At 47.4% G+C, this 12,237-nt stretch overlaps 1 protein-coding gene across 7 annotated transcripts in view; it reads right to left on the bottom strand.

Annotated features, from left to right (window-relative positions):
- HIPK2 (homeodomain interacting protein kinase 2) overlaps window positions 1–12,237 on the bottom strand; it is a 134,767-nt gene that overhangs the window by 92,878 nt on the left and 29,652 nt on the right. The window lies entirely within an intron of this gene.

Genomic DNA, 12,237 nt, shown 5'->3' with positions numbered 1-12,237 from the left:
CTAGGTCATAATATAACTTTAATTTTTAAGAAAAGAAAAAATGTGTTGTACTGCAAGCTTCTTTGGTTCTAGAAGAGTTAATGGCCTTCTACATCTTTATTAAAAAAAAACCCATACCGAACAAACAGAAAAAGAAACCCGCAACCTCATAACCAAAGTGAAAATAAAGTATGATTGAGACAGACTTACTGAAGGATTCTGAGTAATATTCCATTGAATCAGAACACACTCCTATTCAGAAAAAAAAGATGTCCACCGAGAAGTGGACATCTAAGTCCTGACTTGCTGCCAGCTTCCCCTGCCCAGGGTAGGGATGGCACCACTGGGGCAAAAGTATTGTGAACAGCACAAATCTATGGCGATTCCTGGGGAAGCAGTCAGCCCCCGGCAGGAGTTAAAGCAGAAAGGCACAGCCTCCTTCACTCTTCTGCCTGTCGTCAGTGTTTCTTTTTAATAAACCAGAATGACTAGGGAAGAAAAAGACAATATGCTGAGCTGGCACCGTTGCTGAATTATTAAGCAAAAACATAACCTTGACTTGTTTTCAACTTTAAAAAGTTAAAAGCTGCACGAATGCTTCAGTGACAAAACCACAACAAACTCTGCAGTGCACATGGATGACTTCTTCAAGGGGAGACCTGAGAGAATTTAACACTCGGCTCCCCCTCCTAAAAGAAACTCATTCTCCACTAGTCATGTGGCTCTTCAGAAGATTTCTGGAGCTCATGTGTAGACATACACTCACACATGTGCATGCATGCATATACACTCATACAGGAAAAAAGGAACACTACTCCACGCTTCCAGTGCACAGTCAAGCAAACACACCTAAACACATCCAACATTCCCAGCAGCCCAAAGCCCAAGAACTGCTCAGGAGAGGGGCACTGTGATGAGCCCAAAACCATCGTACACAGCTACATAGAAGTAACCAGCAAAACAATCACTCCGGCTTGCTTCAACACTCCCACCTTAATCCCTGCCGCAGTGATGAACTTCTGAAGACAGGGCTGATGCAGAAGAAAACCCTTATCAGGACACATGGGGAAACCCTCACACTGCTGGAACATGGAACGCAGAACCCCACTAACCCCACTCTAGCAACAAAGCCCTGCAAACCACAGTGTGTCCTCCTTTGCAGACATGGCCCCTGGCTTGAATGTGATTTCTGATGCCATTTGCTGCAATTTGTAGTAACTTCCCCCCCCCAATCTCCTTGGCAGCAACCTCCAAAGTCCCTGACACTAGGTCCTTGGGACCCCCAAGCTCCCTGCCCGTCTAAGTGCTTTCTCTCCCCTCTCCTCCATGGAGCAATGACGTTGCCACGAATGCTGTATCGTGTAGCATGCAGCGAGCTCAGAGAACCGCAGCAACATTACTCAACTTGGCATCCTGGGCACAAATATCGGATGTGAGCGAACCAAAACTCTGTTTGTTTTTCCACTGATAAAGAAGAGTCACGGTGTTCCTTCCAGTACAGTACCGACCTGCCTGGAGAGTGGGGTTGGGTTGATGTATGTTTTCCCCCTGGACGTGAATAATAAAGGAGACGTAATTGGTAACATATTGTGGACCTAGCAGAGGTGTAATTTATGGCTTTATGGCTTTCATTCCACGGTGTGCTTGAGCAATATCTTTTCATACAAAATAAAACCAGAAAAAAAGATTGACGCAGAAGAAGGAGAGAGGTTCTTCTCACACACTTCTCTAAAGATAACACCAGAAAACTCAGACACTCCAAATTAAAATCAGGGATGTGAAGCGTAGCAGCTTCAACTTTCTCAGTGCTGCTGTAAAAATCAGGATAATCACCACCATTAAGAGACAGACTTTCAACTGGTGCAAACTGGCAGGGCTCCAGTTGATATCAGCTGACGCTAAAAACAAGGTCAGCAGTCACTCAACATTGTCAACGTCAGACGGCCGCCTGTGCCCCTTGGTGAAACAAGTTGTTGTTAGGGTCTGGTTTCCACATCAACAACAAGTCCCTTGCTGTCCCTGCAACACTACTGGCAGCCTCAGAAGGGGGACAGGAACCGGGGACAAACACTGATCCTCACTGCTAGCCCAAAAATGAAGGGGATGGAGGAAGCAGGTCTGTCTTGCAGCTACAGGGAGGACTTTGGACTTCTCTGCTCTCACTTCTACTCTCCTGAGAGGTTAAATCTCATTGCAGGAGAAATATTTTTTCCCCTAAAAAAAGATATGAAATGTTCATCCTTCCATCCAAAATTATTTTTTCACATTTCAGGTTTTAGGGGCACATGTTGTAAGGAGAATAACTTGGCCACCTCTTCAGTATAGTCCAGTACCAAGAAATTACAGGCTGATCGACAGCTTGGTGATGGGAAAAGAAGGCTTCTGCAGCAAAGATGTTTTTATTGCAAATTTGCCTGTGCAGCTAATGTGAGGAAAACACAGTCCTAAATTCTAAATTTCCTGAGGACACTATCAAATTGTGCTAGTGGCATGTTCCTTTTTTTTTTTTCTTTTTTGTCCTTAAAAAATGCATCTTTACTTCATGGCAATAGCAGAAATAGTAATTAATGTGAATAGAAGTTGGATGGTTTGTTGCAGGGATCAAATTCCTCATTACAGCCTGTAATATGATTTACAACCTCAGCCTTTTGATTACGTAGGCCAACAACGGCTTGCCACAAAGTCCATGATCAGAAACAAGCTGTCAGTAACGTGGCGATACAGGCCCTGCGACAGTGATGCCCCCTGAGCATCCCCCAGAGCCCGTCTCTGGGGCAGGAGCATCCTTGCTCCTGGAGTCTCAGAAAGGCAGAGGGCATGGAGGGAGAGGGACAGGCAGTTCGACTTGGGAGAAGTCCTCTTTAACTCAGGTCTGCCAAGGAAACTCTTGTGCGAGGCTGGGTGTCTCTTGCTACCTCCCTTTGACCCAGGGAGGTCCTAGCAGACACCCTGCCACGTTTTGCGTGCGACAGCCTGAGGCTGGCCCCTGGTTCCTCTCCTTTTTGCCCTCTGACAACAGCAGAGAGGGTGAGGATGCTCAGGATGAGCAGCCATGCCCACTGAGCACACCTGCTTGCCCAAAGCCTGGCTCAGCAGCCCCACCTGTGCTGGCAAAAGCTTTTTCTGGATGAAAGCAAGTGGTGAGATGGACTGAACCGTCCTGGGCTCAGGCTGGGTCCCTGCCTTGACAGCGATGCGGGACAGCCTCCTGCAGCCCCAGTTAGCCAGCCGGGCTGCAGCCAGGACTCTGCAACAGCTAAATACAAGCCCTGAAGAGTGCAGGACTAATTTTTATATCACCCCTGCGCACAGTGAGTCTCTGGGCTGGGAGCAGAATCAAGCTTGGGCACTATGCATTAAATAAAATTGATAGTTCCCTTCTTTAATAATGAGTTTTAGTGTAGCCATTTAAAGCTCTCACACAATTGACAGTAACTGGATTTAATGGGGCCTCCCCTGTCCTTGATACGACTCATGTAACTCTCTGTAGCATCCACATGAGCTGAAGTATGTGGTGTGCAGCCAGGGGACAATGTCAAAAGAGTCTGAATGACTTTTATTAAAAGACTTGACATTTTTTTTTTCCTGAGAACTCCTCCCACGTCAGCTTTCACTTAATAATAATTTAGCAGGTGCTATTTACAATTCAGATGGCCCTCTGCTGCACACATACACAAATCACGCAGCCGCCTCACTTGTACTTCCAGCAGGTTTCAGGAAAGCAAATGAAGCAAAGCTCCCTATCCACCCACGTCACCCCAAAGGGCAAAAAATACACTTTGGGGACTATGGAAGGAACAATTTGAAAGTCACTGATGTTTTCCCCTGCTTTACTCCTAGCACTTACTGCTGATTTATAAACCTGGCCTCTGTGGTGGCAAGAGACCAAGCCCCTGCCCTGTATTAAGTACGCAGTAAGACCTTCTGCAGTACCTGCAGAGCTGCCAGTGCACTGTAACCAGCGGCTGCTTGCTGACTGCCACCGGAACGACAGTGCCTGCTTGAAAAATGCCGTCGAAAGCACATGGCGTGTGTTCAGCATATAAATGATGCATGCAAGACATTCCTGAAATAAATATCTTCCAGTTCTCCCCAGAGAGGCACAAGCCTGCAAACTCATATGCACACCCAGGTTAAGGTGGCAATGAAAATGGGATCTGCTAAGTATGGCTGATGTATTGCACCTTCATAATAGCTGTGTGTCTCCAGCACAGCATTCTTCCTCACATCGGCCTCTGTGTGGCCCCTTTGGAGGCTTTGTCTCCACTACCACTGTGCTCTTGGAACCTCCTTAAAGTTTATGTCCCTGGAGGCTACACAAATTCCTTCCCCTGTGCTCCCGAATGTTTGGAGACAACCTCAAAGTGGAGTTCAGACCTCAATAGCCTCAGCTCCTTCCTGTTCCTGGTGAGCAGAAGATGTCAAGGGAGCCTTCGTTCCAGGTGAAAATCTCCCTGCCCTCCTGCTCTGCTTTTCCTGTCCTGCTAGTAAAACTGTATCGTCCTAATTAGTACCTTCCTAAATGCTTATGTAGCACAAAAACAGTTCTTATAGATGTGACACAGCTTGTTCCCTGCAGTGCTCCAGACCTGGCTTTACTCAGCTTCAACCTGCTATGTTTGATCCACATCCCCTGGCCAGATCAAAAAGTAAGACTTTCAAATGCACGGAGTAGCCATAATCAAAACTGACCAAACAAAGCCAAGCATCCTTTTACCCCACACACCCTCAAGAAGCCTATCTCCCACTGCAGTGTGATGGCCAGGAGCTCTGATCACAATCACCTTCACACCCTATATTCCCCTGTCACCCCGAGTGCCCTCTTACACATCCCTCTCCTGCATTTATAACATCAGCAACGCAACCCTGCTTACTATTTCATACTCCACACCAAAACTTTCCTTTATAGATAGGATAAAAGTTAGCAACCAGGACCTCAGTTAGTACTCTTGGGCATGAGGCAGCCGTTCCCTATGATGCCCTGAGCAGGTTATTCTGGCATGTGGCTCAGGATACTGCTATCTCCTCCCACACCAAACCATCTTCATTCCCTTCTTCACTCTCCCTCTTAACTCCTTAAATCGGGGGCAACTTCCCTGCTGGGTACTGAAAGCCACCTCAGTTGACCAGGGGTAGGAGGACACAGCCAGAAAAATACTGGGGAGACCTTCCTCTGAGCCAGCCCAGTCTGTCCTCCCCCTTCCCTGAGTCTTCAGCCCCACCGCACCTGCCCATGGGCACAGGAGGTGCTGGGAGAGGTGGTATGGGAAGTGCCGTGGGGCTCAGTGCCCATGCACCGATGCAGGCTGAAGGCTGGTGAGATGGCACACACCCACTCCAGGACATCTTCAGTGTTGGGGGTGGTGGGAGATGGGTGCTCTCTGGTGAACAGCCTCTGTAGGGGCAGCATCTGTTTTCCCAGGGCTACGTGTGGAGACTGTGAGACGGACAGTGCTGTCCTCACTGCATCCAGTGCTCCTGGAAGCATCCTGCCACGCCAGGTAAGAGCTGTCAGGAGCAGCTCTGTGGGAAATGGACTGCCCAGAGCCCTGGTGTGTCCTGCACAGACCACACAAGGCAGCACCACCCTGGGCCAGACGCTGCACTGGAGCCTGGAAATATCCAGGCTGCTCCAGCCCCATCCATCCACGCTCATCACATCTGGTGGGTCACTAGACAATGTCATGTGAGCTGCATTTGGATTGTGGGCAAGCACTTAAATAAGCATGCTAATCATCTGAAACACCAAACTCTTATGAATTAGTGAATACAAGGCATCAACAGCCACAGATCTCCCTTTGAACCATCTGTGCTGTCTTTTATTTTGTCTCTATAGACAAAGGAGTCGAGTCCCTGAAATATCAAGCATTTCCTTCAGTGCTCAGTGACCACAATTTCACATCTCGTCACTACAAAACTCCACTCTTCCATATCCACTACAGCCACAAACCCTTACTATTAGCTATCTTCTGTAATCTAGAAACATCGCAATTCTTATTCATCCTTCTGATGTGGGTTCATGTGCCCACATGCCTGAGTAACAAGCTGTGGGCTCCTCTGACATATTCCTGGTTTTAGGCATGTGAAGCAAAATCTCAGGGACAAACACATACACTTACATTTAAACCCTTAATTACAGTTCAGTGACCAATTATTTCGGGGTCACCTCCATCTCCCACTATAATGAATCGCAGTAATGACAAGACACATTACGGATTTCCTCAGTGAATCATGTGACTAGTTTATGTTTCATATTATAGTTAATTAACGATGCAACATCTGAGAACACAGGTTAAAATCTACCTCACCAGCGGCTGCCCCATTACCTCCCTGCAGATGCTGCAGACACTGGACCTGACACTAATTTCTAGATCCTGGTGTGAGAAGGTCCAGCAGTCAAGTCTGTGCTCCCCTGAACTGGAAGACAACTCCTTGATATCTTCCTGGGGAAAACCCAGCACAGTTGGGATAGTGCAAAACAACTTCTCTCCAGATCACCTCAGCGTCCCTTGAGTGGAAAGCAAATAAAGGCAGCAAGTAAATACATTCAATAGGTTACAGCCCTGACAAAACAGAGCCAGACCCCAGTAAATAAACAGCATACCTGTTAAAACTGACAGGAAGACTGTCACCTCCACAGAAATCATGAGATGACACTGCACGCACCCTACTAAGATGTCAAAGTGGTCTCCAGACATAATCTAAGAAACCTGGAAGTCCAATGTGCCCTTGGCAGGTCTTGGTGGCTTAAGAAGACAGATGGATATCCCTGCCGGACATACTTCACTGAGCAAGAATCCTCCCGAGCCAGGGAGGGAAGCCATCAGCTCCTGTGATGACTTCTGGAGTCTCAAGAGCAAAATGAGGCAATGAATGCTAAAGGCAGGGGCAACGTCAGCATCTGAAGGGTCTGCATGAGAGTGCAAAGGAACCTTTGCACAGTCTAACGATGTTTTAGAAAAGTGGTTGTTGAAGAAGTCAGGAACAAGTTTTACGACCAAAATCTCAGTGCTCCCAAGGGTTTTGTAGAGGGGCCCAGCAGAGCTGAGGCACTTGCCAGGTGCCCGGCTGGAGCTGCTGCTGTGTGGGCCATGAGCAGCACCACATCTCCTCAAAGAGCTGGAAATCATGGTAACACCCGCAGCACCACTCAAAAGGAGGCATGACACACTGAGGTTTGTAGAATACTGTCCTTAAATGAGCTCCTGAGGTGCTGGGTATGGCCAGAGGAGTGGGAAGAGCAAGCTACCAGGGAACATTTTGTGGCTTCCCCATTCTGAAGCGGAGGGAGGCTGAAAGCAGGTACTCAGATCAGTGTGCCATGTAGGACTGCCTGGCAACAGCATTTGTATTCTGGCTACCTCCCCCCGCATCATATATCCTCCAGGGAGTGAAAGTGGAACAAACTTTAACCACGGCATTTCCACAGCACCCAAAGTTCCCTTTGGAGAGTTATAACAGGTAGCCCGAGCAGTAAATATGAAACTGGCCAGGGCTTGCCTTGTAGTCCAGTTTAGCACATGTGTGGGTCCCTATATTTAACTCCAAACGTCTGTAATGCAAGAGCCTCTGGGTTCCCACAAGCTCCGTCTCTGATTGTTACTTGCTGAGAGTTGCATGCTGAAAGCAGAACTGAAAAAAAGAAAGATCTCGGCATGGCTCTGCTTTCCAGGCAGAGTGGGTCAAGTCACTCAGCTGGGTCACTTCAGTTTTCATCTTCCAAACACGGTTCACAACAGTATCACCACCTTACAGGGGACACAGAGGACTTCCTCAGCTCCTGACCTCAGGTCCTACAGCCTTCACTGGCTGCCGTTACCTGGCCCTCTGTGATCTTAGTTCCTGGAAGAGGGTGCCAGGGCCTCTGGAAAAGGGACCAAAATGAATCAGTGTTTCCCTCTGCTGCCCTGGCTGTGCCCCCATCACCCACACAGCACTGGCACACTCGCGACTTCTCACAGCTGCCTAGAGGAAAGGAAATTTTGGCTTATTCCACGAGGTCTGCCTCCCCACCTGGATGACTTCCCACCTGTAAGTATTAGCTTTGTAATATCAATGACTCCAACTGGCCCAAGTGTGGTGAAACCACAGGGAATGGCTGGCACCTCGCATACCTCAGTCCGTAGAAGCAACCCTACTTGTGAAGGCAGGACATGGGCAAGGCTTGCTGGAGTCTCAGGCTGAACCTCTCACTCCCACAGGATTTTTTCCTAAGTGTTTCATTTGCAAAGCGGCCATTGCATGACATTCAGCCCTTGCTTTGTTTACGAAATCTGAAACTCAGATCAAGTGCTAGCTGGGCTGAAAAGGTCAGTTTGCCTGCTTGCAAAGTCCCTCCATTTCATTTCCATCAGGATACAGACCTGTTGGAGAGAAACAATCCTCTGTTGAAATCTGGACAAAATACACTGCATCTGGGCTGCAAGGGAAGACAAAGTTGCAAGGAGAAAGGTGGGGAAGCTGGGCACAGGGCTCTGCCAAAGCAGAAAACTGAGACAGACTGATGTGATGACCTTCCAGCTATCCCAAAGCCAGGGTTAGCTACGCCTCCTCGCTTCTGAAGCAACACCTCCCTTCCAAATAAGAATGACCAAACACAAGATTTGCAGCACTCTCATACACCAAGGGCTACAGGGTGTTTCAGGAAATGAAGAGAAAGGATACTGCAGGCTAATCGCCTGACCTGCACTTCATGTGGTTAAAACAATTCTGTAAATAACCTGTCCTCACGTAGGCACACACACACCCCCACACAGAGAAAAGCCCTTAATTTCCTCAAGGAAACACATCTTGAGCATGAATTTTTCACCCTGTCTTCCAGACTTTATATTCCTTATCACTTAGGGCCAGAAAAATATGCCCAAAGCGATGACCAGTCAGAAACCCTTTTTTGCTGTCACTCATGGCTTTTGATTTGCTTTCCAAAGTAAGACTATAAATCCATAAATGTATGACGTGAAACGGCTGGGGCTGTGAGCTCAGACCAGAACAGGCATAGCAGGGCTGTGCCACCTGGCCCAAGCAAAAGACCACTGCGGAGATACACGGTGTAGGGTTTAGGTGTGGACCCATTTTTTCCCCTCCAAAAACTCTTTAATTCACAGGCTGCACCTGAGAAGAGTAACCCTGTAGAAAAGTGCCACTTAACTGTATCTCTCCATCCTTCCTCTTTCGAGAGGTGAGTAGCTCGTAGAAGACCACATGAGAGGGAGCTGCAGCAGTCTCCACGAGAACATGGTGTGTTAACGGGTGTAACCTTGGGAACCCCGGTGACTGTGATGCCTTGAAAATTCCAGAGGTTTGCTTTGCTGCATTTAAGGTTGTACTGACCTCTGCCACGGTCATGCACATGGTCATGCTCAGGCACAGCCAGAGGATGACCCGTGAAGACAAGGAAAGACATGAGTGATGCTGCCTCAGGCAACCACACAGAAGTACCTCTGGACACGTTCCTGCCCCACTGCTGGCTGGATGCTGGGGCAGGAGCTGGTGGTACCTGCAAGATCTCCTGCTGTCTTCACAGCAACTTTCTTTTTAAGCAAGGTCTAATAGGACAGAGGCCAGTTCAGCAAGCAGAGAAGAAGCCTGTTTGGCCAAAGAAGGACAGCCTAGGTGATGCAGGAAGCTCTTGCTAACACAGAAAGAAAACCTAATTTAGGTACAGGGATAAACTACATGAGGGATCTCAGCGCCTTGAAGAGTAAACATTCAGGAGCTCAGGAAAGGACATCTACTTGAGGAAGAAGGATATAAAGCCCTTGTGTGTGATGAAGAAGCTCAGGGACACCAATTACTGCCTACTCCCCCTCAAAGCTCTGAAAGAAAAGAAATCAGAGGAAGAGAAGTCATTAAGAGAAAGAAAACAATAAAAACCTCCACCTGTATCAGCAGAACTCCCTGGCTACCATCAGTCTCTCCCCCAGGTTTCTCTTTTGTGCAGAATATGATTATTTATTGACATATTTATTTACTCAGCTCTACAGTGCTTAATGCCACGGCTGCTGGGCTTCTTGCGCTGGCAAGACTAGAGCACGACAGAAGAGGAGTGAAGCTGAGCCTGAAGATCCAGTACAATACATGCCAAATGCCTTCTGCAGTGCAGCCTGAGGCATTCTGCCGCTGTGATGGGCTAGAAAGGGGGCTGGAGCTTCAAAAGCAGGCTCCAGGCAGAGAACACAGAATGGCTGGGGTTGGAAGGGTCCTCTAGAGATCACCTAGTTCAACCAACCTGCTAAAGCAGGTACACCTAGAGCAGATTGCACAGAGGTTCCATATGAATACGAGAAGAAACTTCTTTATTTTGAGGGTGCCAGAGCCCTGGAACAGGCTGCCCAGAGAGGTTGTGGAGTCTCCTTCTCTGGAGACATTCAAAACCCACCCAGACACCTTCCCGTGTGATCCGCTCTGGGTGAACCTGCTTTAGCAGGTGGGTTGGACTGGATGATCTCCAGGGGTCCCTTCCAACCGCAACCATTCTGTGATTCTGTGATCCTACATCTGTGAACTGACATGTCGCTATTCACTTACCCCATCTCTTCCATAACCACCTTTTTGGCACTACTACAGCTGTTTTGCAGCCATGCTCTTTTAACCCAGAATACTTGACTTTTTCCTTTTCCTACAGCAAGTAAATTAGAGGATTCAGCCTAGGTGTAATGGGACGATGAGTTCAGAATCATTAATGCACTGGTGACACTGCAGCCAAGCTGTCCACAGTCACACCTACAGGTTTCGACTAATGATGAAAAGGAAGTCTGGCCAAACTGAGTCACAGGGAAAGCAAAGTTTCTGGGAAAGTTAGTTCTATATGATTTTCTCACAGAAAGCAAACACGCTGCTGTTTCTGCAGGATCCAGGGGAAAAAAAATTAGTAGCATCTTGTGGTCAGTCACAAGAGCTTTCAACAGGTCTAGGAGAATCTTGGTCATCTTAGCTTTGTCGAACACATGAATGACTGGGGAAAAAATGGCATGGGGTGGGGTTTTGGTTGTTGGTAGGGTGACTGAGAATCCTAGTAAATGATGAGAGGGGAACTGCCAGAAAAACAAAAGCAAAACCAGCTAGGGGAATTCAGTAACAAAAGTCCTGTGAACTTTCATCAGACTTGATGCACTCAAACTCACAGAGAGCTTTCCAATACTCATATGGATGAAGAATAAGAAGAGACTGGAAACTAGATTCAGCAGAAGTACAGTAACTGGGGAAAGAATTTCAGTGGGAAGGGGCAAGTTTACACCCTATATAAATACCAAGTTCTTTTGATGTTTCCATTACTCCTTTGTGGACATACTCCTTGAGTTTGGTCATTTTTCGTATCTGAAAATAGCCACGCTTCCCTCTTTAGCCCTTCCTGTGCTCATGGGAGACTGAAATGAGTCACCAGAGGACCAGCTGAGTCATCCAGCCAAAGCCTGGAAAGTGATGCAAAATTGGTCATCACATCCACAACTAAAATGTGGATGACAGCAGTCCTCCTAGCAACCAGCCATGCATTAGGCAGCCAGGGATGGGGACCACTGCTACTACGAGCCGTTATTTTAAGCCAGACAGAAGAAGGCTTTAAATGAAACTAGTACAATGCAAAATAAGAACTGACCACTGGTTCTGCATCTGACACAACGCCCTTCTCCATTCAGTTTCTCCATCCCAGTCACATCAAGAAAAAGAGAATTCCTAATCTCAGAAAAGGCCACCTGTCTTCCACATCACAGGCAATTTCTAGTCAATTTTCCAGCTTTTACGAACCAAGGAGCTAATTCATTGCAGTTCTTTAGATTATCATCAACTCTTAACAAAACTTGTTTCAATACAAATCTCCCTCAGGGCCAAATAACTATGACCTTTTAAGAACACAGGTCCATATTTCATTTTTATGTCTATTATCTTCAGAACAGAAGGAGCTGGGGCAATTGCTTTTGGGCACAGAAAATGTACTTACCTAACAGTTTTTTTATGGTGATTACAAAAGTTTAGCAAGTGAATTCTGGACAGTGGGCAACTCTTAAACCTGTCCTGAGGAGCTGGGCATGCTGCGAGCAGATGCAGGGCAAGCTCCCTTGCCCCACACATCACTTAGTGCACCACAACCTTGGGCACTGACCAAATGATGCTCATCCTGACCGGCTGTCCAGCCCTCCCGAACATGCTGTCGATCAGCACACACCACCAGGCATGTCACTGACACAGCTGAACAGGCTAAAAGTGCTAAGTGGGCCCTCAGTCCTATAAACATTAGGCTTGACGTTTAAAACAGATGTA

The sequence above is a fragment of the Columba livia genome, chromosome 1, assembly GCF_036013475.1.
Source record: "Columba livia isolate bColLiv1 breed racing homer chromosome 1, bColLiv1.pat.W.v2, whole genome shotgun sequence".
In the NCBI taxonomy this organism is placed as follows: domain Eukaryota; kingdom Metazoa; phylum Chordata; class Aves; order Columbiformes; family Columbidae; genus Columba; species Columba livia.
The sequence above is the reverse complement of the archived record's forward strand: the minus strand, read 5'-3'. Positions and strand labels throughout refer to the sequence as shown.